This window comes from Ranitomeya imitator, chromosome 3 (assembly GCF_032444005.1).
Source record: "Ranitomeya imitator isolate aRanImi1 chromosome 3, aRanImi1.pri, whole genome shotgun sequence".
Taxonomy (NCBI): domain Eukaryota; kingdom Metazoa; phylum Chordata; class Amphibia; order Anura; family Dendrobatidae; genus Ranitomeya; species Ranitomeya imitator.
The window spans coordinates 608,205,337-608,228,828 of NC_091284.1; positions in this window are offsets into that span (position 1 = coordinate 608,205,337).

Consider the following 23,492-nt stretch of genomic DNA (forward strand, 5'->3'; position numbering starts at 1 on the left):
GACGTAGAGTAGAGGGTTTATGTTGATTTTTCAGGTGCAAATTTCTGCGGTTATTTGTTTGGATTTTTGTTTTTATTTGATGTCTTTATTGAAATTAACCATTTGGAGTGTTTTATATCATGATGATGTGCTTGTTGTCTATTGCATTATATCATTCACTTAGTTCTTTTGCGGTTTCCAAGTAATGGTGCTAAATGGGACCGTCACCTGGGGCATTGATTCAAGTCTAATTAATTATATTTGCTAATTGGCACAGGCCTGATATACAGTGGGGGGGAAAAGGAATTTAGTCAGCCACCAATTGTGCAAGTTCTCCCACTTAAAAAGATGAGCGAGGCTTGTAATTGACATAATAGGTAAACCACAACTATGAGAGTCAAAATGAGAAAACAGATCCAGAAAATCACCTTGTCTGATTTGGCAAGATTTATTTAGCAAATTATGGTGGAATATAAGTATTTGGTTATTAACAAAAGTTCATCTTAATATTTTGTTATATATCATTTGTTGGCAATGACAGAGGTCAAACGTTTTCTGTAAGTCTTCACAAGGTTGGCACACACAGTTGGTGGTATGTTGGCCCATTCCTCCATGCAAATCTCATCTAGAGCAGTGATGTTTTGGGCCCTTCGCTGGGCAACACGGACTTTCAACTCCCTCCAATGGTTTTATATGGGGTTGAGATCTGGAGACTAGCTAGGCCTCTCCAGGACTTCCATATGCTTCTTACAAAGCCACTCGTTCATTGCCCTGTTGGTGTGCTTGGGATCATTATCATGCTGAAAGACCCATCCACGTTTCATCTTTAATGCCCTTGCTGATGGAAGGAGGTTTGCACTCAAAATCTCATGATACATGGCCCCATTCATTCTTTCATGTTCACGGATCAGTCATCCTGGTCCCTTTGCAGAGAAACAGCCCCAAAGCATGATGTTGCCACCCCCATGCTTCACAGTAGGTATGGTGTTCTTTGGATGCAATTCAGCATTCTGACTCCTCCATGCACGACAAATTTTGTTTCTACCAAACAGTTCTACTTTGGTTTCATCAGACTATATGACATTCTCCCAGTACTCTTCTGGCTAATCCAAAAGCTCTCTAGCAAACTTCAGACGGGCCCGGACATGTACTGGCTTAAGCAGGGGGACACGTCTGGCTCTGCAAGATCTGAGTCCCTGGCGGCATAATGTGTTGCTGATGGTAGCCTTTGTTACGGTGATCCCAGCTCTATGCCGGTCTTTCACTAGGTCCCCCCATGTGGTTCTGGGATTTTTGCTCACTTCTCTTGTGATCATTTTGACCCTACGGGGTGAGATCTTGCGTGGAGCCCCAGATCGAGGGAGATTATCAGCAGTCTTGTATGTCTTCCATTTTCTTATTATTGCTCCCACAGATGATTTCACCAAGCTGCTTGCCTATTGCAGATTCAGTGTTCCCAGCCTGGTGCAGGGCTACAATTTTGTTTCTGGTGTCCTTTGACAGCTCTTTGGTCTTCACCTTTGTGGAGTTTGGAGTGTGACTGTTTGAGGTTGTGGACAGTTGTCTTTTATACTGATAACAAGTTCAAACAGGTGCCATTACTACAGGTAATGAGTGGAGGACAGAGTAGCCTCTTAAAGAAGAAGTTACAGGTCTGTGAGAGCCAGAAATCTTGCATGTTTTTAGGTGACCAAATACTTATTTTCCACCATAATTTGCAAAATAAATCTTGATAAATCAGACAAGGTGATTTTCTGGATTTGTTTTCTCATTTTGACTCTCAGAGTTGTGTTCTACCTATGATGTCAATTACAGGCCTCGCACATCTTTTTAAGTGGGAGAACTTGCACAATTAGTGGCTGACAAAATACTTTTTTTCCCCACTGTATGTACAGTGCCTTGCAAAAGTATTCGGCCCCCTGGAACTTTTCAACCTTTTCCCACATATCATGCTTCAAACATAAAGATACCAAATGTAAATTTTTGGTGAAGAACCAACAAGTGGAACACAATTGTGAAATTGAACGACATTTTTTGGTTATTTTAAATTTTTGTGGAAACTCAAAAACTGAAAAGTGGGGTGAACAATATTATTCAGCCCCTTTAACTTAATACTTTGTTGCACCACCTTTTGCTGCGATTACAGCTGCAAGTCACTTAGGGTATGTCTCTATCAGTTTTGTACATCGAGAGACTGAAATTCTTGCCCATTCTTCCTTGGCAAACAGCTCGAGCTCAGTGAGGTTTGATGGAGATTGTTTGTGAATAGCAGTTTTCAGCTCTTTCCACAGATTCTCAATTGGATTGAGGTCTGAACTTTGACTTAGCCATTCTAACACCTGGATATGTTTATTTGTGAACCATTCCATTGCAGATTTTGCATTATGTTTGGGATCATTGTCTTGTTGGAAGACAAATCTCCGTCCCAGTCTCAGGTCTTTTACAGACTCCAACAGGTTTTCTTCAAGAATGGTCCGGTATTTGGCTCCATCCATCTTCCCATCAATTTTAACCATCTTCCCTGTCCCTGCTGAAGAACACAGGCCCAAACCATGATGCTTCCACCACGTTTGAAAGTGGGAATGGTGTGTTCAGAGTGATGAGCTGTGTTGCCTTTACACCAAACATATCATTGGGCTTTGTTGCCAAAAAGTTCGATTTTGGTTTCATCTGATCAGAGCTCCTTCTTCCACATGTTTGATGTCTCCCAGGTGGCTTGTTGAAAACTTTAAATGACACTTTTATGTGTATCTTTGAGAAATGGCTTTCTTCTTGACACTCTTCCATAAAGGCCAGATTTGTGCAGTGTATGACTGATTGTTGCCCTATGGACCGACTGTCCCACCTGCAGTTCATCCAGAGCAGGGGTCCCCAACTCCAGGCCTCGAGGGCCGCCAACAGTGCAGGTTTTCAGGATTTCCTTAGTATTGCACAGGGGTTGGAATCATCACCTGTGCAGATGATCACATTACCACCGATGCAATACTAAAGAAATCCTGAAAACCTGCACTGTTGGCGGCCCTCGAGGCCTGGAGTTGGGGACCCCTGATCCAGAGCCTCTTGGCTGCATCTCTGATCAGTCTTCTCCTTGTTTGAGATGAAAGTTTAGAGGGACGGCCGGGTCTTGCTAGATTTGCAGTGGCATGATACTCCTTCCATTTCAGTATGATTGCTTGCACAGTGCTCCTTGGGATGTTTAAAGTTTTGGAAATCATTTTGTATCCAAATCCTGTTTTAAACTTCTCCACAACAGTATCACGGACCTGCCTGTTGTGTTCCTTGGTCTTCATGATGCTCTCTGTGCTTCAAACAGAACCCTGAGACTATCACAGAGCAGGTGCATTTTTACAGAGACTTGATTACACACAGGTGGATTATATTTATCATCATTAGGCATTTAGGACAACATTGGATCATTCAGCGATCCACAATGAACTTCTGGAGTGAGTTTGCTGCACTGAAAGTAAAAGGGCCGAATAATATTGCACGCCCCACTTTTCAGTTTTGAATTTCCACAAAAATTTAAAATAACCAATAATTTTCGTTCAACTTCACAATTGTGTTCCACTTGTTGTTGATTCTTCAGCAAAAATTTACATTTGGTATCTTTATGTTTGAAGCATGATAAGTGGGAAAATGTTGAAAAGTTCCAGGGAGCCGAATACTTTCACAAGGCACTGTATACTAATTCTTATATGTTCTCTCTTTTTTGTACAGCAATAAATGGTTAAAGCATTAAGGAGGAATATGAAGACTCACAACACTGATCTGTCTTTATTTTTTATTTTTTGATGCTCGATACATTGTTTATTCTTCATTAAAATTAGGTTTTATTTATAGAGCTATGTTGTCAGCGTCCCATGATATTAGACTATTTATACTTTGTGCCCTATCCATTATTTTATTAGTACTTGGTCACAATCATTTTATGGAAGGTTTGTGAGAATTGGTGTTCTGACCTGGGTTCTTTATGTGTCACTGTATCCTGGATATAGCATATACCTAATGGTGCTTGGAAACTTATTTAATATAAGTTTAATACTGTTACTTGATCTTGATAGTCATTATCTTAACAGCCATTGAGCAGCCATTATGATTGCAACACTTGTATACTTTAACATATGCTGTTCTTGACTGGGATATAATACACCTGGGTATGCTATTTGCACTTCCAAAGTGCCCATGCTTTGTCACACCAGGGGGATGAGAGATCCATTGATAAGTGTCTGTCGATATGGTAGACAACACTAAGTTGTAATACATTTATTGGGTGAGATAAACAGTTGAAACCAGAAGTTTACATACACTATATCAAAAGACACATATGTATGTTTTTCTCAATTTCTGACATGAAATCAGAATAAACCTTACCCGTTTTAGGTCAATTAAGATTACTATAATCTAATATATAAAGCTGAATGTGTGTGTGTATGTATGTATGTATGTATGTGTGTATGTCCGGGATTGGCATCTGCACCGTCGCAGCTACAGCCACAAAATTTAAACACAGTCACACGTCTGGACCCCGAGAGCGTCATAGGCTATGTTGTGAGGTGAAATTTTAACCCCCGCGCATTCCAATTCACCAAACAATTTTGCCCTTATCTACATAATGGGGAAAAAATGAAAGGAAAAGTGTTGGAGGCGTCGCAGCTACAGCCACAAAATTTTGCACAGTCACACGTCTGGACCCCGAGAGTGTCATAGGCTATGTTGTGAGGTGAAATTTTAACCCCGCGCTTTCCAATTCACCAAACAATTTTGCCCCTATCTACATAATGGGGAAAAGGTGAAAGGAAAAGTGTTGGAGGCAAATTGACAGCTGCCAGATGTTAACAAGGGGGACTTAAAGAGTGAGAGCGATGGCGCCAAAGATTATATACCGTACAGTTGCTAAGGTGGGGCCCCGACATGGGATACTCGCCACACATGGGGATATGAACACACACACAAAAGGTGCCACAAACTACCACGTGCTTGAACACATATCCCACCCTCAGCACACATTTCACCACACATACACCAACCTCACCACATAAAAGTCGAAACACAAAAGTTGCCGCTCAAAACTCACCACGCGCAAAACTAGGCTCACGCAAAACTCTCCACACGTGCAAAACTCACCTCATGGAAAACTCGCCACACGCAAAACTTGCACATGCAGAAAAATTGCCACATGCACAAAAGTTGCAACACATGCAAAAGTTGCCTCACAAAAAACTTGCACATACTCAAAACGCACCACACATAAAACTCGCCACGCGCAAATCTCGCCATGCGCAAAACTTGCTACACACAACTTGCTACACTAACCTGTCACATGCAACTCGACACACAAAAAGTTTCTACACGCACGTCGCCACACAAAACTCATCTCACAAAAGTCGCTACATGCATGTCGCCACATGCAACTCAACATACACATCTTGACACATGAAACTCGCCCTAAAACACACACAAGTCTGGTATTATCCTTCAAAAATAAAAATCTGATTAATAAGCAGACAAACTACAAGAGCAACAAATGTACCATATAGGAAATACCGCAGCTGTCAGTCACATGACCTGTCTATTATGTGTATGTGTTAGCTAATATATACTGCCAGGGGGGAGGGCTTCCTGTTGGCTGGGGATTTATCAGGCTGCCAATTTAGCTTACAAATACTGAAGTAAAAATACTGACCAAATGACGTGTGAACGCGGTCTAATACAGGAGGAGATGACACACAGATATATACTATATACAGTATAGTATAGTACAGTTGCTAAGGTGGGGCCCGACATGGGATACTCACCACACACGGGTATATGAACACACACACACACAAAATGCGCCACACACTACCACATGCTTGAACATATATACCACCCTCAGCACACATTTCACCACACATACACAAACCTCGCCACATAAAAGTCGAAACACAAAACTCGCCGCACAAAACTCGCCACGCACAAAACACGCCACGTGCAAAAGTAGGCTCACGCAAAACTCGTCACATGTACAAAACTCACCTCATGGAAAACTCGCCACACGTGGAAAAATTGCCACATGAACAAAAGTTGCAACACATGCAAAAGTTGCCTCACACAAAACTTGCACATACTCAAAACGCACCACACATAAAACTCGCCACGCGCAAACCTTGCTGCACACAACTTGCTACCCTAACCTGTCACATGCAACTCGACACAAAAAGTTGCTACACGCATGTCGCCACACAAAACTCATCTCACAAAAGTCGCTTCATGCATGTCGCCACACGCAACTCAACACACACAACTTGACACATGAAACTCGCCCTAAAACACACACAAATAAAAATCTGATTAATAAGCAGACAAACTACAAGAGCAACAACTGTACCATATAGGAAATACGGCAGCTGTCAGTCACATGACTTGCCTATTATGTGTATGTGTGAGCTAATATATACTTTATCAGGCTGCCAATTTAGCTTACAAATACTGAGGTAAAAATACTGAGCAAATAATGTGTGAATGAGGTCTAATACAGGAGGAGATGATGCACAGATATATACTCTATACAGGAGGAGATGACACACAGGTATATACTATATACAGGGGAGATGACACACACATATATACTATATACAGGGGAGATGACACAGGTATATACTATATACAGGAGGAGATGACACACACTTATATACTATATACAGGGGAGATGACACAGCTATATACTATATTCAGGAGGAGATGACACACTGGTATATACTATATACAGGGGAGATGACACACAGGTATATACTATATACAGGGGAGATGACACACAGGTATATACTATATACAGGGGAGATGACACACAGGTATATACTATATACAGGAGGAGATGACACACAGGTATATACTATATACAGGAGCAGATGACACACAGGTATATACTATATACAGGAGGAGATGACTTACAGGTATATACTATATACAGGAGGAGATGACACACGTATATACTATATACGGGAGGAGATGACATACAGGTATATACTATATAAAAGAGGAGATGACACATAGGTATATAGAGGAGGAGATGACATACAGCAGGTATATACTATATACAGGGGACATGACATACAGGTATATACTATATACAGGAGATGACATACAGGTATATACTATATATAGGAGGAGATGACATACAGGTATATAGTATATACAGAAGAGATGACATACAGGTATATACTATATACAGGAGAAGATGACACATAGGTATATACAATATACAGGAGGAGATGACATACAGCAGGTAAATACTATTTACAGGGGAGATGACACAGGTATATACTATATACAGGAGATGACATACAGGTGTATACTATATATAAGGGAGATGACAAACATGTATATACTGAGGGGAAAATGAGAGGTGTGAGGTGAAAATGAGGGGTGTGAGGTGAAAATGAAAAGGTGTGAATGCAAAATGAGAGGAGTGAGGGAAAATAGTGGAGTGATCGGAAAATGATAGATGTGAGGTCGAAATGACAAGTGTTAGGGGGGAATGAGAGGAGTGAGGGGGAAAATGAGAGGAGTGAGGGGGAAAATGAGAGGTGTAAGGGAGAAATTGAGAGATGTGAGGGGGAAAATGAGAGGCGTGATGGGAAAATAAGAGAAGTGAGGTGCTATTATTAACCACAGATATTTACTATGCCCAGGCAACCCGGGCTCTTCAGCTAGTTATTAATATTTGCCAAATGCCAGAATAATGAGACAGAATGTTTTGAAGCATTTTTATTACTTACTGCAAAGACAAAAGTTTACATACACAAAGATTACTATGCCTTTAAACAATTCTGGACTGCCCAGATGATGATGTCATGTGAATGGAAACTTTTTTGGTAACATCTGAGTTAATTAGAGACACAAATGTGGATGTATTTTAATGCACAACTTAAACACACTGCTTCTTTGTGTAGCATCATGGGAAAGCCTAAAGAAATCAGCCAAGATATCAGGAAGAGAATTGTGGACTTTCACAAGTCTGGCTCATCCTTGGGTACAATTTCAAGATACCTGAAGGTGCCTCATTCATCTGTACAAAAAATTAGATGCAATTACAAATGAGATGGGAATGTTCATCTATCATACTGCTCAGGAAGGAGATGAGTTCTGTGTCTCAGAGGTGATCGTGCTTTAATCCGACATGTGCATATTAAACCAAGGACAAAACCAATAACCTTGTGAAGATGATGGCGGAAGCTGGTAAGATTGTGTCAATATCCACACTGAGTCAAAAGACGTGAGCACAGCTACTAGGGTGCACGGGTAGGTTCCCAAACCATATGCATATAGATATAAAGAACCCGGCACTCAACTTGAATTAAACTTGAGGTTTTTTATTCCGTAGTACGAAATTTTTTTTTTTTTCGTACTACGGAATAAAAAACCTCAAGTTTAATTCAAGTTGAGTGCCGGGTTCTTTATATCTAATATCCACACTGAAACGAGTACTGTATTAACATGAGGAAAGAAAAAAAAAGTCGTTCCAGCTCCATATTCTTAAAAAACCAGGCTTGAAACTTTATTGTGCCAATGTAAAAACAGTGGATACATGCTCTCCGGCCGCACACCGGGACACAGACAGCGACGCGTTTCGATCCCTAAGGATCTTTATCAAAGCTGCATACATGTAATTGTGTGCTCATTATATAAGACCTAGTGACCAATGCAACACCAGCAAGTGGTCACATGATCCAGCACAAGGTCCTTCAGATGGAAAAGCACTCCAGATCATCGCACATAACTTAACAAATTTGACATATAATAAAAGAAATAAACAAGAAAAATTAATTCTTAAAACATACCAAAACACATGCAAATAACATTAATAATGAAACATCAGTTCACTACGTTTGTTGAGACCTGCAGGAAACCGGGTGTTGAGGTAATAGATCCAAAAAGCCTCACAAGTGTGAAGCAATCGTCTCATGTCTCCACCCCGTGTTGGTTTGTTAACCCTTTCAATTCCCTGTACTCTAAAGAATTGAGTGCTGCGAGCATGGACTGAAATAAAGTGCTTCGAAGCCGAAGAAATAGTGCGAGTTGAATTGCCAGTGTGACCAATGTCATACAAATGTTCACCTACCCGAACTTTTAATCTGCGTGACGTGCATCCCACATATGATAACTGGCACATGGTACAATCGATTTTATAAATAACAAAATCGGTGTTGCAATTAATATATTGTTTGATATTAAAACTTTGAGAATTATCGCTACTATGAAACATTTTCGTGATATTCGCATGTGCACAAGTCCTACATTTATTAGAGCCACATTTAAAGAAACCATTGTAGTCAAGCCATGTCCTACTCCTCTGACTCTTAGCACAAAACAAACTTGGCAAAATTCTATTACCTATGGAGGGGGCTTTCCTAGCCACAACATTAATGCCAGTTTGTAAAATTCTAGCCAAACTTTCATCTTCTTCTAAGATAGGGAGAAATTTATTAATAATGCCCTTGATCTGATGGAACTGAGGGCTAAATTGAAAGCAAACATAAGGTTTGCCGGCGTCACGAGGAGCTGACGGCATATTAGGCTTGCGAACAATAAGATCCTCCCGTTTCTTATGACTAACAATTTCTTGGGCCCTATTCAAAGTCCAATCTGGGTAGTGGCGACGTTTAAGTTTGCCCGATACCAGATTCAATTCTCTCTTTAAATTGCAGTTTTTACTGCAATTGCGTTTGACTCTGACATATTCTCCTACTGGAACAGAACGAATTGTATGCCTAGGGTGGCCACTGCTAGCGTGCAGAATAGTGTTCCCACTAAGTGACTTGTGATGTGTATTTGTTGAAATTAAACAATTGGCAACACCACTCAAACTAAGATCCAAAAAATGAACATGGCTAGTATCCTGTCTATAAGTGAAGCGTATATTATATACATTGGAATTCAGATAATTCACAAAGTCCGGTATGGCAGATACATCGGCACCCCAAATAATGAGCAAATCATCGATGTATCTGCCATACCAGACTAGACAAGACAAAAACGGATTGGAGACAGAAAAAATAAACTCATACTCCCAAAATGCCATGACAAGGTTAGCCAGGGAAGGTGAAAATTTAGCACCCATGGCCACACCAGATTTCTGTAAAAAAAATTGACCATTGAAAGAAAAAAAATTATGTGTCATGAGAAGAAATGTGGCCTGTAAAATAAAGTTTTTTAAATCACTTGAATAATCACTAAATCCATCTAAATGAAATTGAAGGGCACGCATTGCCAAATCATGTGGAATACATGTATATAACGAAATTACGTCACAGCATAGCCAAGAATAACTGGAAAGCCACAATTTGTCCGAAAAAACATTAAGCACCTCCTTAGAGTCTTTAATGTATCCAGGAATTCTGCATACAAGAGGATGAAGTACTGAATCAACCCATTCCCCCAAATGCTCATTGACTGAGCCAATGCCGGAGACTATTGGCCTCATACAGTTAGGGCCAGAAATATTTGGACAGTGACACAAGTTTTGTTATTTTAGCTGTTTACAAAAACATGTTCAGAAATAAAATTATATATGTAATATGGGCTGAAAGTGCACACTCCCAGCTGCAATATGATATTTTCCACATCCAAATCGGAGAAAGGGTTTAGGAATCATAGCTCTGTAATGCATAGCGTCCTCTTTTTCAAGGGACCAAAAGTAATTGGACAATGGACTCTAAGGGCTGCAATTAACTCTGAAGGCGTCTCCCTCGTTAACCTGTAATCAATGAAGTAGTTAAAAGGTCAGGGGTGGATTCCAGGTGTGTGGTTTTGCATTTGGAAGCTGTTGCTGTGAGCAGACAACATGCGGTCAAAGGAACTCTCAATTGAGGTGAAGCAGAACATCCTGAGGCTGAAAAAAAAGAAAAAATCCATCAGAGAGATAGCAGACATGCTTGGAGTAGCAAAATCAACAGTTGGGTACATTCTGAGAAAAAAGGAATTGACTGGTGAGCTTGGGAACTCAAAAAGGCCTGGGCGTCCACGGATGACAACAGTGGTGGATGATCGCCGCATACTTAATTTGGTGAAGAAGAACCCGTTCACAACATCAACTGAAGTCCAGAACACTCTCAGTGAAGTAGGTGTATCTGTCTCTAAGTCAACAGTAAAGAGAAGACTCCATGACAGTAAATACAAAGGGTTCACATCTAGATGCAAACCATTCATCAATAACAAAAATAGACAGGCCAGAGTTAAATTTGCAGAAAAACACCTCAAGAAGCCAGCTCAGTTCTGGAAAAGTATTCTATGGACAGATGAGACAAAGATCAACCTGTACCAGAATGATGGGAAGAAAAAAGTTTGGAGAAGAAAGGGAACGGCACATGATCCAAGGCACACCACATCCTCTGTAAAACATGGTGGAGGCAACGTGATGGCATGGGCATGCATGGCTTTCAATGGCACTGGGTCACTTGTGTTTATTGATGACATAAGAGCAGACAAGAGTAGCCGGATGAATTCTGAAGTGTACCGGGATATACTTTCAGCCCAGATTCAGCCAAATGCTGCAAAGTTGATTGGACGGCGCTTCATAGTACAGATGGACAATGACCCCAAGCATACAGCCAAAGCTACCCAGGAGTTCATGAGTGCCAAAAAGTGGAACATTCTGCAATGGCCAAGTCAATCTCCAGATCTAAACCCAATTGAGCATGCATTTCACTTGCTCAAATCCAGACTTAAGACGGAAAGACCCACAAACAAGCAAGACCTGAAGGCTGCGGCTGTAAAGGCCTGGCAAGCATTAAGAAGGAGGAAACCCAGCGTTTGGTGATGTCCATGGGTTCCAGACTTAAGGCAGTGATTGCCTCCAAAGGATTTGCAACAAAATATTGAAAATAAAAATATTTTGTTTGGGTTATGTTTATTTGTCCAATTACTTTTGACCTCCTAAAATGTGGAGTGTTTGTAAAGAAATGTGTACAATTCCTACATTTTCTATCAGATATTTTTGTTCAACCCTTCAAATTAAACGTTACAATCTGCACTTGAATTCTGTTGTAGAGGTTTCATTTCAAATCCAATGTGGTGGCATGCAGAGCCCAACTCGCGAAAATTGTGTCACTGTCCAAATATTTCTGGCCCTAACTGTAGGTGGAATGGCATCAGTCTTATGGACTTTGGGAAGTCCATGTAAAATCGGACATACCGGATCTGTAACAATCAAATAATCCATTTGTTTTTTTGAAAGCACACCAAGGCTAAAACCTTCCCTGATGATAATGTCTATTTGTTCCTTGAATTTGGTTGACGGATTGGAGCTCAATTTATCATAAGTGGACCTGTCCGAAAGCAATTCCATAATTTTACAACAATAGTCAGATGAATTCATAACCACCACCAATCCCCCCTTGTCTGACATTTTAATTATGACGTCTTCCATCTCCTTCAATTCCTGTAATGCTCGCCATTGTTTACTTGAAAAATTCCTAGTGTTGTGATTATAGGAAGTAGGGGAAATGCTGTTACTCAATTTTCTTAATTGCTTTTCCACAATTTCCTGAAACCTGTCCATGCACTCAGATCTGGCATGGACAGGATAAAAATATGGATTTTTAGTTGTAATATCAGGAGATTGATTAATAGTAGGAATATTAAGCTGATCCTCTGTATTGAGAGATTGTAAAGTGACCAAAGACATTTGTTCGGAAAAATTCATGCCCAAAAATTCATTATCGGGGACCTCATGATGATTAATATTATCCCCTGGATCTACATCATTGGTATTATCCAAAAAATGCTTTTTAACAGTCAGATTACGCACAAATTTATTGACATCAAGAATGGTAGCAAATAAGTCAAATTTCTCGTTAGGCACAAAATTAAGACCTAAGGAAAGAACTTCCAATTGGTCCGATGTTAGACTTCTTGAAGATAGATTTAAGACATTATCGTTGTTGGTAATATTCATTTGAAATGCCGTCTCCTGCGACGAGTCATAACTCCATAGCCTTCTGCGGTGCTTCCTACCGCCCCGCCCTTTGCGTTTTTTGAATGTCAAAAAAACTTTTTTCTTCCAATGGTAGAAGTTTCTCCAGAAGACAAATCCGAGACACTGCGATTATTATCCAAAGAGTCAGGATCGGAAGAATTAAAGTTGACATGCGGTTTGGCTGCTGGTTGTTTATGACTGGCTGAGCTGTTTTTCAAAATAGATCTAGGAGTCCTATTGCCGCTCTCCCATTGGCCCCAATCGTAAACCTTCTTTGTGGCATAGTCATTTAAATCACGGGCAAATTTCCTTCTTTTTCTTTCCATGATGTCATCCTCTAATGTACTGACATTGTCATGCATCTTGCTGACAAGTGAATCAAAGTGCACAGTTGTCTTAAACTGAACCAGGGATGTATTAATGACTTCCATCTCCTGCTGGACTTCTTTCAATTTAGTATCTTCATATTTAATTATCAGTTTCATGAGGTTCAGAGAACAATTGCTCAGAACAGTATTCCATTCCTCCATAAATTCTGTTGAATAAATCGTAGTGGGTAACTTCTTAATGCGTAGTCCTCTCGGGACCATATCCTTAGAAATATAATTATTTAGAGTTGTTTGATCCCACCATATTTTCGTTTCTTGCAGCAAAAGTTTCTCCAATTTATTTAAACCCTCATGCAAGTCTGGGGCCACAATCAATCCATCTGTCTCATTAGAGAACACTTGCGCAGCCTTCTGAGATCTATCTCTACTCAAATTCGTAGCCATAGTGAACAATAAAATGTTTAAAATGCAATGATAACAAGAAAAGAAAAAAATGTCCGTCTTGGGTGCTGCATACAATTTGCAACAACACTGTGTGCCAAATAAAACAAGAGCAACACAACTCGGGAGCAACGGCGATCAAAATAGTAGAAAACAGCTAAAATAGACACAGCCAGCTCACCAAGCAGCCACCGCAGGTGCACGGAACTCCACGTAGATCAGCGTAGTCATCAGATGAGGAAAGAAAAAAAAAAGTAGTTCCAGCTCCATATTCTTAAAAATCCAGGCTTGAAACTTTATTGTGCCAATGTAAAAACAGTGGATACATGCTCTCCAGCCGCACACCGGGACACAGACAGCGACGCGGATGGACAGGGAGGCCACTCTGACAGGAAGAAGCCATTATTCCAAAAGAAACATAAAAAGCCAGATTAAATTTCGCAACTGTACGCAGGAACACAGACCTTAATTTTTGGAGACATGTCCTGTAGTCTGATGAAACTAAAATTGAACTTTTTGGGCATAATGACCATTGTTGCGTTTGGAGAAAAAGGGAGAAGCTTGGAAGCCTAAGAACACCATCCCAAATCAGAATCACGGGGATGGCAGCATCATGTTGTGGGGTTGTTTTGCTGCAGGAGGGACTGGTACACTTCACAAAATAGATGACATCATGAGAAAGGAAGATTATGTGGCAATACTGAAGCAACATCTCAATACATCAGCCAGGAAGTTAAAGCTTTGGCTGAAATGGGTCTTCCAAATGGACAATGAATAGCGATGATCTAAAAATGAAAAATTCAGATTCAGGAAAATTGGCACGGATAATTTCTAATATCCGTGCATTCGTACCGAATAACAAATCCAATGCAAGTCAATGGAAAGCCAAATTTTTTTCTGTTGGACCCAATAAACAGCTCTGAGGGCATGAGAAAAAAGCTGAAATGGATGGGAAAGAGCTAAAACTAAATGGGAACAGCATGGAGAAGATGACTGCATTCCTTTCTGACTCACATATGGTATCTGGGAATAATGTTGTCAGACTATTGCGCCAGTTTTACAGATTTATAAGAACTACTCAACCAAACCTACATTTTTTTTAAAGGGAAAAATGCTATGAAACATTTTTCCTTCATAATTACATGTATATAACGCAAAATTTAAAAAAAAATTACCTCACCTTTAGCATATGTTCACACGGCGTGTTTTGGCTTTATTTTTTACTTTAACATCGGTGAGGGCTCTCATGCCTACATTTGGGAGGACCCTCCCTCATGCCAAATAGCTAGCAAAATAGTGGAATACAGATTCCCCATCCCTTTATAATGCCATTTCAAACATGCCCATTTGAATTTTGGGCATCACACGTCACCACCACCATGTCCACTGGCCTGTTATTATGCGGCCCTCGCTGACAATTAGCAGAGTTCTAGCCGATGCCGTGAAACCTGAGTTTGGTAAGGGCCATCAGGTGGCCCTCGTGTGGCCCTGTATCATACATTTGGGATAGCTCTCACTCCTCCATTTGGGAGGTCCGTCCCTCATGCCAAATAGTTAGCCAGATAGTGGAATACATATTCCCCATCACTTTACAATGCCAGATAAAATATGCTCATTTGAATTTTGGGCTTTGCCCACCACCATCACCATGTCCACCGCCATGTCATTATGTGGCCCTCGCTGACAAACAGCAGAGGGCCAGCATGTGCTATGAAACCTTCGTTTTGTAAGCTCCACAGTTCATTTTTGCCACCGGATCCCAATGGAACAACTATCATAGCGGGTGAAGCTGCTGTAAGGTGAATATAATACAGGAGTTGGGGAAGCTGTGTGATCAATGTCAGTAAAATGGATTTTACAAGACACCAAAAGCATTAGAATGAAAATCTGAATACAGTATTTGCAAATGAGGGCCTGTATTGTGGTCAGGCCTGAAACCCATGTCAGGAACATGTATAAGCCTCATTTTACTTGGAAGCAGCCTCCTCAATAGAAAGAGACAGGAGTGCCATTGACCAATCTGTACAAGCTTACGCATTTTCAATTGGTTTAACCCCTTCATGACCCAGCCTATTTTGACCTTAATGACCTGGCCGTTTTTTGCAATTTTGACCAGTGTCCCTTTATGAGGTAATAACTCGGGAACGCTTCAACGGATCCTAGCGGTTCTGAGATTGTTTTTTGTGACATATTGGGCTTCATGTTAGTGGTAAATTTAGGCCAATAAATTCTGCATTTATTTATGATAAAAACGGAAATTTGGCGAAAATTTTGAAAATTTCGCAATTTTCAAATTTTTTTATATTTTTTTTCTGTTAAACCAGAGAGTTATGTGACACAAAATAGTTAATAAATAACATTTCCCACATGTCTACTTTACATCAGCACAATTTTGGAAACAAAATTTTTTTTGCTAGGAAGTTGTAAGGGTCAAAATTTGACCAGCGATTTCTCATTTTTACAACGAAATTTACAAAACCATTTTTTTTAGGGACCACCTCACATTTGAAGTCAGTTTGAGGGGTCTATATGGGTGAAAATACCAAAAAGTGACACCATTCTAAAAACTGCACCCCTCAAGTGCTCAAAACCACATTGAAGAAGTTTATTAACCCTTCAGGTGCTTCACAGCAGCAGAAGCAACATGGAAGGAAAAAATGAACATTTAACTTTTTAGTCACAAAAATGATCTTTTAGCAACAATTTTTTTATTTTCCCAATGGTAAAAGGAAAAACTGAACCACGAAAGTTGTTTTCCAATTTGTCCTGAGTCCGCTGATACCTCATATGTGGGGGTAAACCACTGTTTGGGTGCACGGCAGGGCTTGGAAGGGAAGGAGCGCCATTTGACTTTTTGAATGAAAAATTGGCTCCACTCTTTAGCAGACACCATGTCATGTTTGGAGAGCCCCCGTGTGCCTAAAAATTGGAGCTCCCCCACAAGTGACCCCATTTTGGAAACTAGACGCCCCAAGGAACTTATCTAGATGCATAGTGAGCACTTTAAACCCCCAGGTGCTTCACAAATTGATCCGTAAAAATGAAAAAGTACTTTTTTTCACAAAAAAAATATTTTAGCCTCAATTTTTTCATTTTCACATGGGCAACAGGATAAAATGAATCCTAAAATGTGTTGGGCAATTTCTCCTGAATACACTGATATCTCACATGTGGGGGTAAACCACTGTTTGGGCACATGGTAAGGCTTGGAAGGGAAGGAGCGCCATTTGACTTTTTGAATGAAAAATTATCTCCATCGTTAGCAGACACCATGTCGCGTTTGGAGAGCCCCTGTGTGCCTAAACATTGGAGCTCCCCCACAAGTGACCCCATTTTGGAAACTGGACCCCCCAAGGAACTTATCTAGATGCCTAGTGAGCACTTTAAACCCTCAGGTGCTTCACAAATTGATCCGTAAAAATGAAAAAGTACTTTTTTTCACAAAAAATTTCTTTTCGCCTCAATTTTTTCATATTCACATGGGCAATAGGATAACGTGGATCCTAAAATTTGTTGGGCAATTTCTCCCGAGTACGCCGATACCTCATATGTGGGGGTAAACCACTGTTTGGGCACACGGGTGTGCCTAAACATTGGAGCTCCCCCACAAGTGACCCCATTTTGGAAACTAGACCCCCCAAGGAACTTATATAGATGCATATTGAGCACTTTAAACCCCCAGTTGCTTCACAGAAGTTTATAACGTAGAGCCATGAAAATAAAAAATAATTTTTCTTTCCTCAAAAATTATTTTTTAGCCTGGATTTTCCTATTTTGCAAAGGGTAATAGGAGAAATTGGACACCAAATGTTGTTGTCCAGTTTGTCCTGAGTACTCTGATACCCCATATGTGGGGGTAAACCACTGTTTGGGCGCACGGCAGGGCTCAGAAGGGAAGGCACGCCATTTGGCTTTTTAAATGGAAAATTAGCTCCAATCATTAGCGGACACCATGTCACGTTTGGAGAACCCCTGTGCGCCTAAACATTGGAGATCCCCTACAAATGACACCATTTTGGAAACTAGACCCCCGAAGGAACTAATCTAGATGTGTGGTGAGTACTTTGAACCCCCAACTGCTTCACAGAAGTTTATAACGCAGAGCAGTGAAAATAAAAAAAAAATTTCTTTTCTCAAAAATGATTTTATAGCCCGCAATTTTTTATTTTTCCAAGGGTAACAGGAGAAATTTGACCCCAAAAGTTGTTGTCCAGTTTCTCCTGAGTATGGTGATACCCCATATGTGGGGGTAAACTACTGTTTGGGCACATGCCGGGGCTCGGAAGTGAAGTAGTGATGTTTTGAAATGCAGGCTTTGATGGAATGCTCTGCGGGCGTCACGTTGCGTTTGCAAAGACCCTGATGTGGCTAAACAGTAGAAACCCCCCACAAGTGACCCCATTTTGGAAACTAGACCCCGAAAGGAACTTATCTAGATATGTGGTAAGCACTTTGAACCCCCAAGTGCTTCACAGAAGTTTATAATGCAGAGCCGTGAAAATAATAAATACGTTTTCTTTCCTCAAAAATAATTTTTTAGCCCAGAATTTTTTATTTTCCCAAGGGTTACAGGAGAAATTGGACCCCAAATGTTGTTGTCCAGTTTCTCCTGAGTACGCTGATACCCCATGTGTGGGGGTAAACCACTGTTTGGGCACACGTCGGGGCTCAGAAGGGAAGTCGTGACTTTTGAAATGCAGACTTTGATGGAATGGTCTGCGGGCGTCACGTTGCGTTTGCAGAGCCCCTGGTGTGCCTAAACAGTAGAAACCCCCCACAAGTGACCCCATTTTGGAAACTAGACCCCCCAAGGAACTTATCTAGATATGTGGTGAGCACTTTGAACCCCCAAGTGCTTCACAGACGTTTACAACGCAGAGCCGTGAAAATAAAAAATCATTTTTCTTTCCTCAAAAATGATGTTTTAGCAAGCAATTTTTTATTTTCACAAGGGTATCAGGAGAAATTGGACCCCAATAATTGTTGTGCAGTTTGTCCTGAGTATGTTGATACCCCATATGTGGGGGTAAACCACTGTTTGGGCACATGTCGGGGCTCGGACGTGATGGAGCACCATTTGAGTTTTTGAATACAAGATTGGCTGGAATCAATGGTGGCGCCATGTTGCGTTTGGAGACCCCTGATGTGCCTAAACAGTGGAAACCCCTCAATTCTACCTCTAACACTAACCCCAACACACCCCTAACCCTAATCCCAACTGTAGCCATAACCCTAATCACAATCCTAACCACAACCCTAATTCCAACCCTAACCCTAAGGCCATGTGCCCACGTTGCGGATTCGTGTGAGATTTTTCCGCACCATTTTTGAAAAATCCGCGGGTAAAAGGCACTGCGTTTTACCTGCAGATTTACCACGGATTTCCAGTCTTTTTTGTGCGGATTTCACCTGCGGATTCCTATTGAGGAACAGGTGTAAAACGCTGCGGAATCCGCACAAAGAATTGACATGCTGCGGAAAATACAACGCAGCGTTTCTGCGCTGTATTTTCCGCACCATGGGCACAGCGTATTTGGTTTTCCATAGGTTTACATGGAACTGTAAACCTGATGGAACACTGCTGCGAATCTGCAGCGGCCAATCCGCTGCAGATCCGCAGCCAAATCTGCACCGTGTGCACATAGCCTAATTCTAAAGGTATGTGCACACGCTGCGGAAAACGCTGCGGATCCGCAGCAGTTTCCCATGAGTTTACAGTTCAATGTAAACCTATGGGAAACAAAAATCGCTGTACACATGCTGCAGAAAAACTGCATGGAAACGCAGCGGTTTACATTCCGCAGCATGTCACTTCTTTCTGCGGATTCCGCAGCGGTTTTACAACTGCTCCAATAGAAAACCGCAGTTGTAAAACCGCAGTGAAATGCGCAGAAAAACCGCGGTAAATCCGCCATAAATCCGCATTGGTTTAGCACTGCGGATTTATCAAATCCGCTGCGCAAAAATCCGCAGAGGACCAGAATACATGTGCACATATCGAAACCCTAACCCTAGTTCTTACCCCAACCTTAGTGGAAAAAAAAAATTCTTTATTTTATTATTGTCCCTATCTATGGCGGTGACAAAGAGGGGGGGGGGGGGTCATTTACTATTTTTTTTATTTTGATCACTGTGATAGGTTATATCTCAGTGATCAAAATGCACTTTGGAATGAATCTGCCGGCCGGCAGATTCGGCGGGCTCACTGCACATGCGCCCACCATTTTGGAAGATGGCGGCGCCCATGGAGAAGACGGACGGATCCCGGGAGGATCGGTAAGTATGATGGGGTGGGGGGGAGCATGGGGGGGTGGATCGGAGCACGGGGGTGGATCGGAGTGCAGGGGGGTTGGATCGGAGCACGGGGGTGGGATTGGAGCACGGGGGGAGCGGACAAGAGTACGGGGGGAGCGGAGCACAGGACGGAGGGGAGCGGGGCAGTGTGCAGGACTGATCGGTGGCTTGGGGGGGAGTTCGTTGGGGTGGGGTGGGGGCACATCAGTGTTTCCAGCCATGGCCGATGATATTGCAGCATCGGCCATGGCTAGATTGTAATATTTCACCAGTTATAATAGGTGAAATATTACAAATCGCTCTGATTGGCAGATTCACTTTCAACAGCCAATCAGAGCGATCGTAGCCACGGGGAGTAGTACAGCCCCCTGGGCTGTACTACCACTCCCCCTATCCCTGCAGATCGGGTGAAATTGGAGTTAACCCTTTCACTGGATCTGCAGGGACGCGATCTTTCCATGACGCCACATAGGCGTCATGGGTCGGATTGGCACCGACTTTCATGACGCCTACATGGCGTCAAAGGTCGGGAAGGGGTTAATAAATAGCATTTCTTTATCTAGCAATTATGAGACTTGTGCAAAGCCTGCAGAGATACGCAAACGTGATTATTTATCGCTAATTTTTGTGAGTTTTCTGTTGCTGTGTGTAATAAAGCTGACATCTTAAAAAGAAATTGCCACAAATTGCTAGATATATTTTAATTTGTACATAACACCTCTGTGAAGGTACTTTTAAAAAATAAAGGCAGGAAATTTTTTTTTCATAAGCATAAAGCATTCAATATGAGAAAGAGTGATGTTAAGGTATGTGGATGTGGTGGTGCCCGCCAAGGCTGTGTTACAGATCAGAAGGTGACAGGCTCTTGTTCTAAATTCCTGTCAAACCCAGACAATTGCCAGGATGTTGTGGGTTGGATGGCAGACTGTTAAATATTAATTAATTGAATTATTCTTATTCTGTACTGAGCACATTGCTTCTTGCTGACATTATCAAAACCTATTTCTGTGTATGTAGCTCAGAGTATAAGTTAACACCATATACAGAGAACACGTGATCTGTTGGACATACAAATAACGACTCTTAGGAGGGTGGGGGGCTTTTTTGTCACATGACGGCTGTCACCTCCTGCCTTCACCATCATTCTCCATGGACATGAGACAAGACACAAGGAACAACAGCCAGTAGCCATGATGATTTCAGACTTCACACAAACAGACGGTTTTACCATTCAGGACCTTGGGAAAGATGAGTAACAAGACAAGCGCTGATATTTACACATGGACAATCTGTTCGTAACTATTTAATCTACTTTTATGTTTTGCTGCAATGTGGTTTTTCTGTGGACAATTCAATAAACCACTATACTTTTTATGAGAATACCATGACATTTTTCTTTAAGAGTAAGCACCTGGTGAATAGTCCTGATTAAATAAATGTGCGAAATAAGCATTTTTAACACAGACAAAGGCTCCAGAGTGTTGACAAGCAGCATCACATAGTGTCCAAGCAAAGAAAAATCAGCTGACAGCACATCAGTCCCAGGATGCACGCTCCAAGTCCAATGACCCAATCAGACACAAACAATACTGTAGAAAGAAACAGCATCCAGTCCAGGTGATGAAAAAAGAAAAAAGTCTTTACTCTGCCATGATACGACATTTCAATCACAATTGGTCTTTATCAAGTATTATACTTGATAAAGACCAATTATAGTTGAATCGCCGTATCATGGCGAGATAAAGACTTGATGCTGTTCCTTTCTATTGTTTAAGCAGCACCACAAAGTCGCCACACGGTCCAGTCTCAGCAGCCAACTTCCTTTACTGGTCCTCCTTCCTCCCACTATCAAGAGTCTCAGGAGACATATGACCCCAACGCTGGTCACTCTGAGGAACTGTTTACATTTTCTTGTAATTTGTCAGGCCTCTCAAAATGCACCATTAAAGAGGGTCATGACGAGGTGGCGTGCAGTGATGCCCAAACATTTGAGCACCCACGGTCAGGAGAAAGCCACATTAGGAAAGGTCAATTCTGAAGAGGTGGAGGATAATCATGGTGCACAGTTGCCATCAGGTAAGCCTAAATTTGCAACTCAGAAGGATGATAGATTGAGGAATTGGCAGATGACGTGGTCAATGATGAGGCCTCTGATCCAGCCTGGTATGGTGGCACGCCTAGTAAGCACAGCAGTGCAGACAGGGATGGATCCATAGCACAAAAACAGCAAGAAGAAGTAGTGGTTTGACCAGAGTGAGAACATGGTCAAATGTTCCACAGAGCCCCCTGCACTTGACAAGATAACAGGCCAAGGGTGCATTGTTACCCTGTATTGCAGTTTTTTCTGAAAGTCCTCGAGACGAAACAACTGTAATTTGCATCATCTGCCAAACCAAGCTAAGAAGAGGCAATAAGACTGCCAACTTGAGCACCACCAGCATGCAAAAGTATATGGCAGCCAGGCACCCAAAAAATGTGTCTGATGGTGAAACCAATTCCCCCTTCCCGTGTTATACCCTTCCCAATCTGCTGTCCATGAAACAGGCACTAATGCCTCCTGCCCACAACCCGCAGTTGCACAGACACAACAATCAGCAACCACGTCCAGTTCGTTGTCCCAGCGCATCATTCACTTGTCTCTGGCACAGATGAATTAAAGAAAGTAGAAATATCCACCCACCCTGTTAGGGCTAGTGGAACGCACCGAGTAAATAGAGATGTTTATTGATATTGGTGCGTTCGCAGCCCGGGGTCCACCGTGCAGGAGTACCTGCTGCTAGCAAACGGCGGAGCTATATGGCGGTATAGACTAACTCAGTTAATTCACTGAGTAGCCGTGAAAGGAAAGCACTGTGCCCTGTTAGACTCCACAGAGGCACAGGCTAACTGCCCAAACAGAGAGCAGTCAGTGGTCACACAAACACACAAAACTCCTCGCCTGAGGAGCCAGCATTCTAGGGGCTTATTTCAGCCGGGTCCCTGAATACACTCAGACTCAATCTCCTCGCCGGAGGAGCCAGCATTCTAGGGGCTTATTTCAGCCGGGTCCCTGAACACACATACATGTGACCACACTGGCGCAAAGCACATGTGGCACCCCTAGGGGTATTTGCCACAAAAATAGTTACTGACAGTAAGTACAAATACTAAAATAGCAAGACTGCACTACCACCTCCGGCCAGAAGGGGGAGCTCCAGAGACTCCCCTTGATCCATTCTGGTCTGAGAGAAGAAATGGCAGTTGGGCTAAGGAGCTGAAAGTGAGAGGTCATACAGCTGAATTTCTAACAGCCCTGTGACGGTTTCCAGGCCTAAATCACCGGCCTGAGGAGAAGAGGGATAGAGAAAAAGGACATTGTGAGAACCGGGTAGCATTAATCACTACCCAGAACAGGCGCAAAGACGGATACCGGATCCGTGGCTGTATTCATTATATATAATACAGCAACCGGAAAAACGTGAGGTGATATCAGCTTCACTAGGGCCGGACGCAGC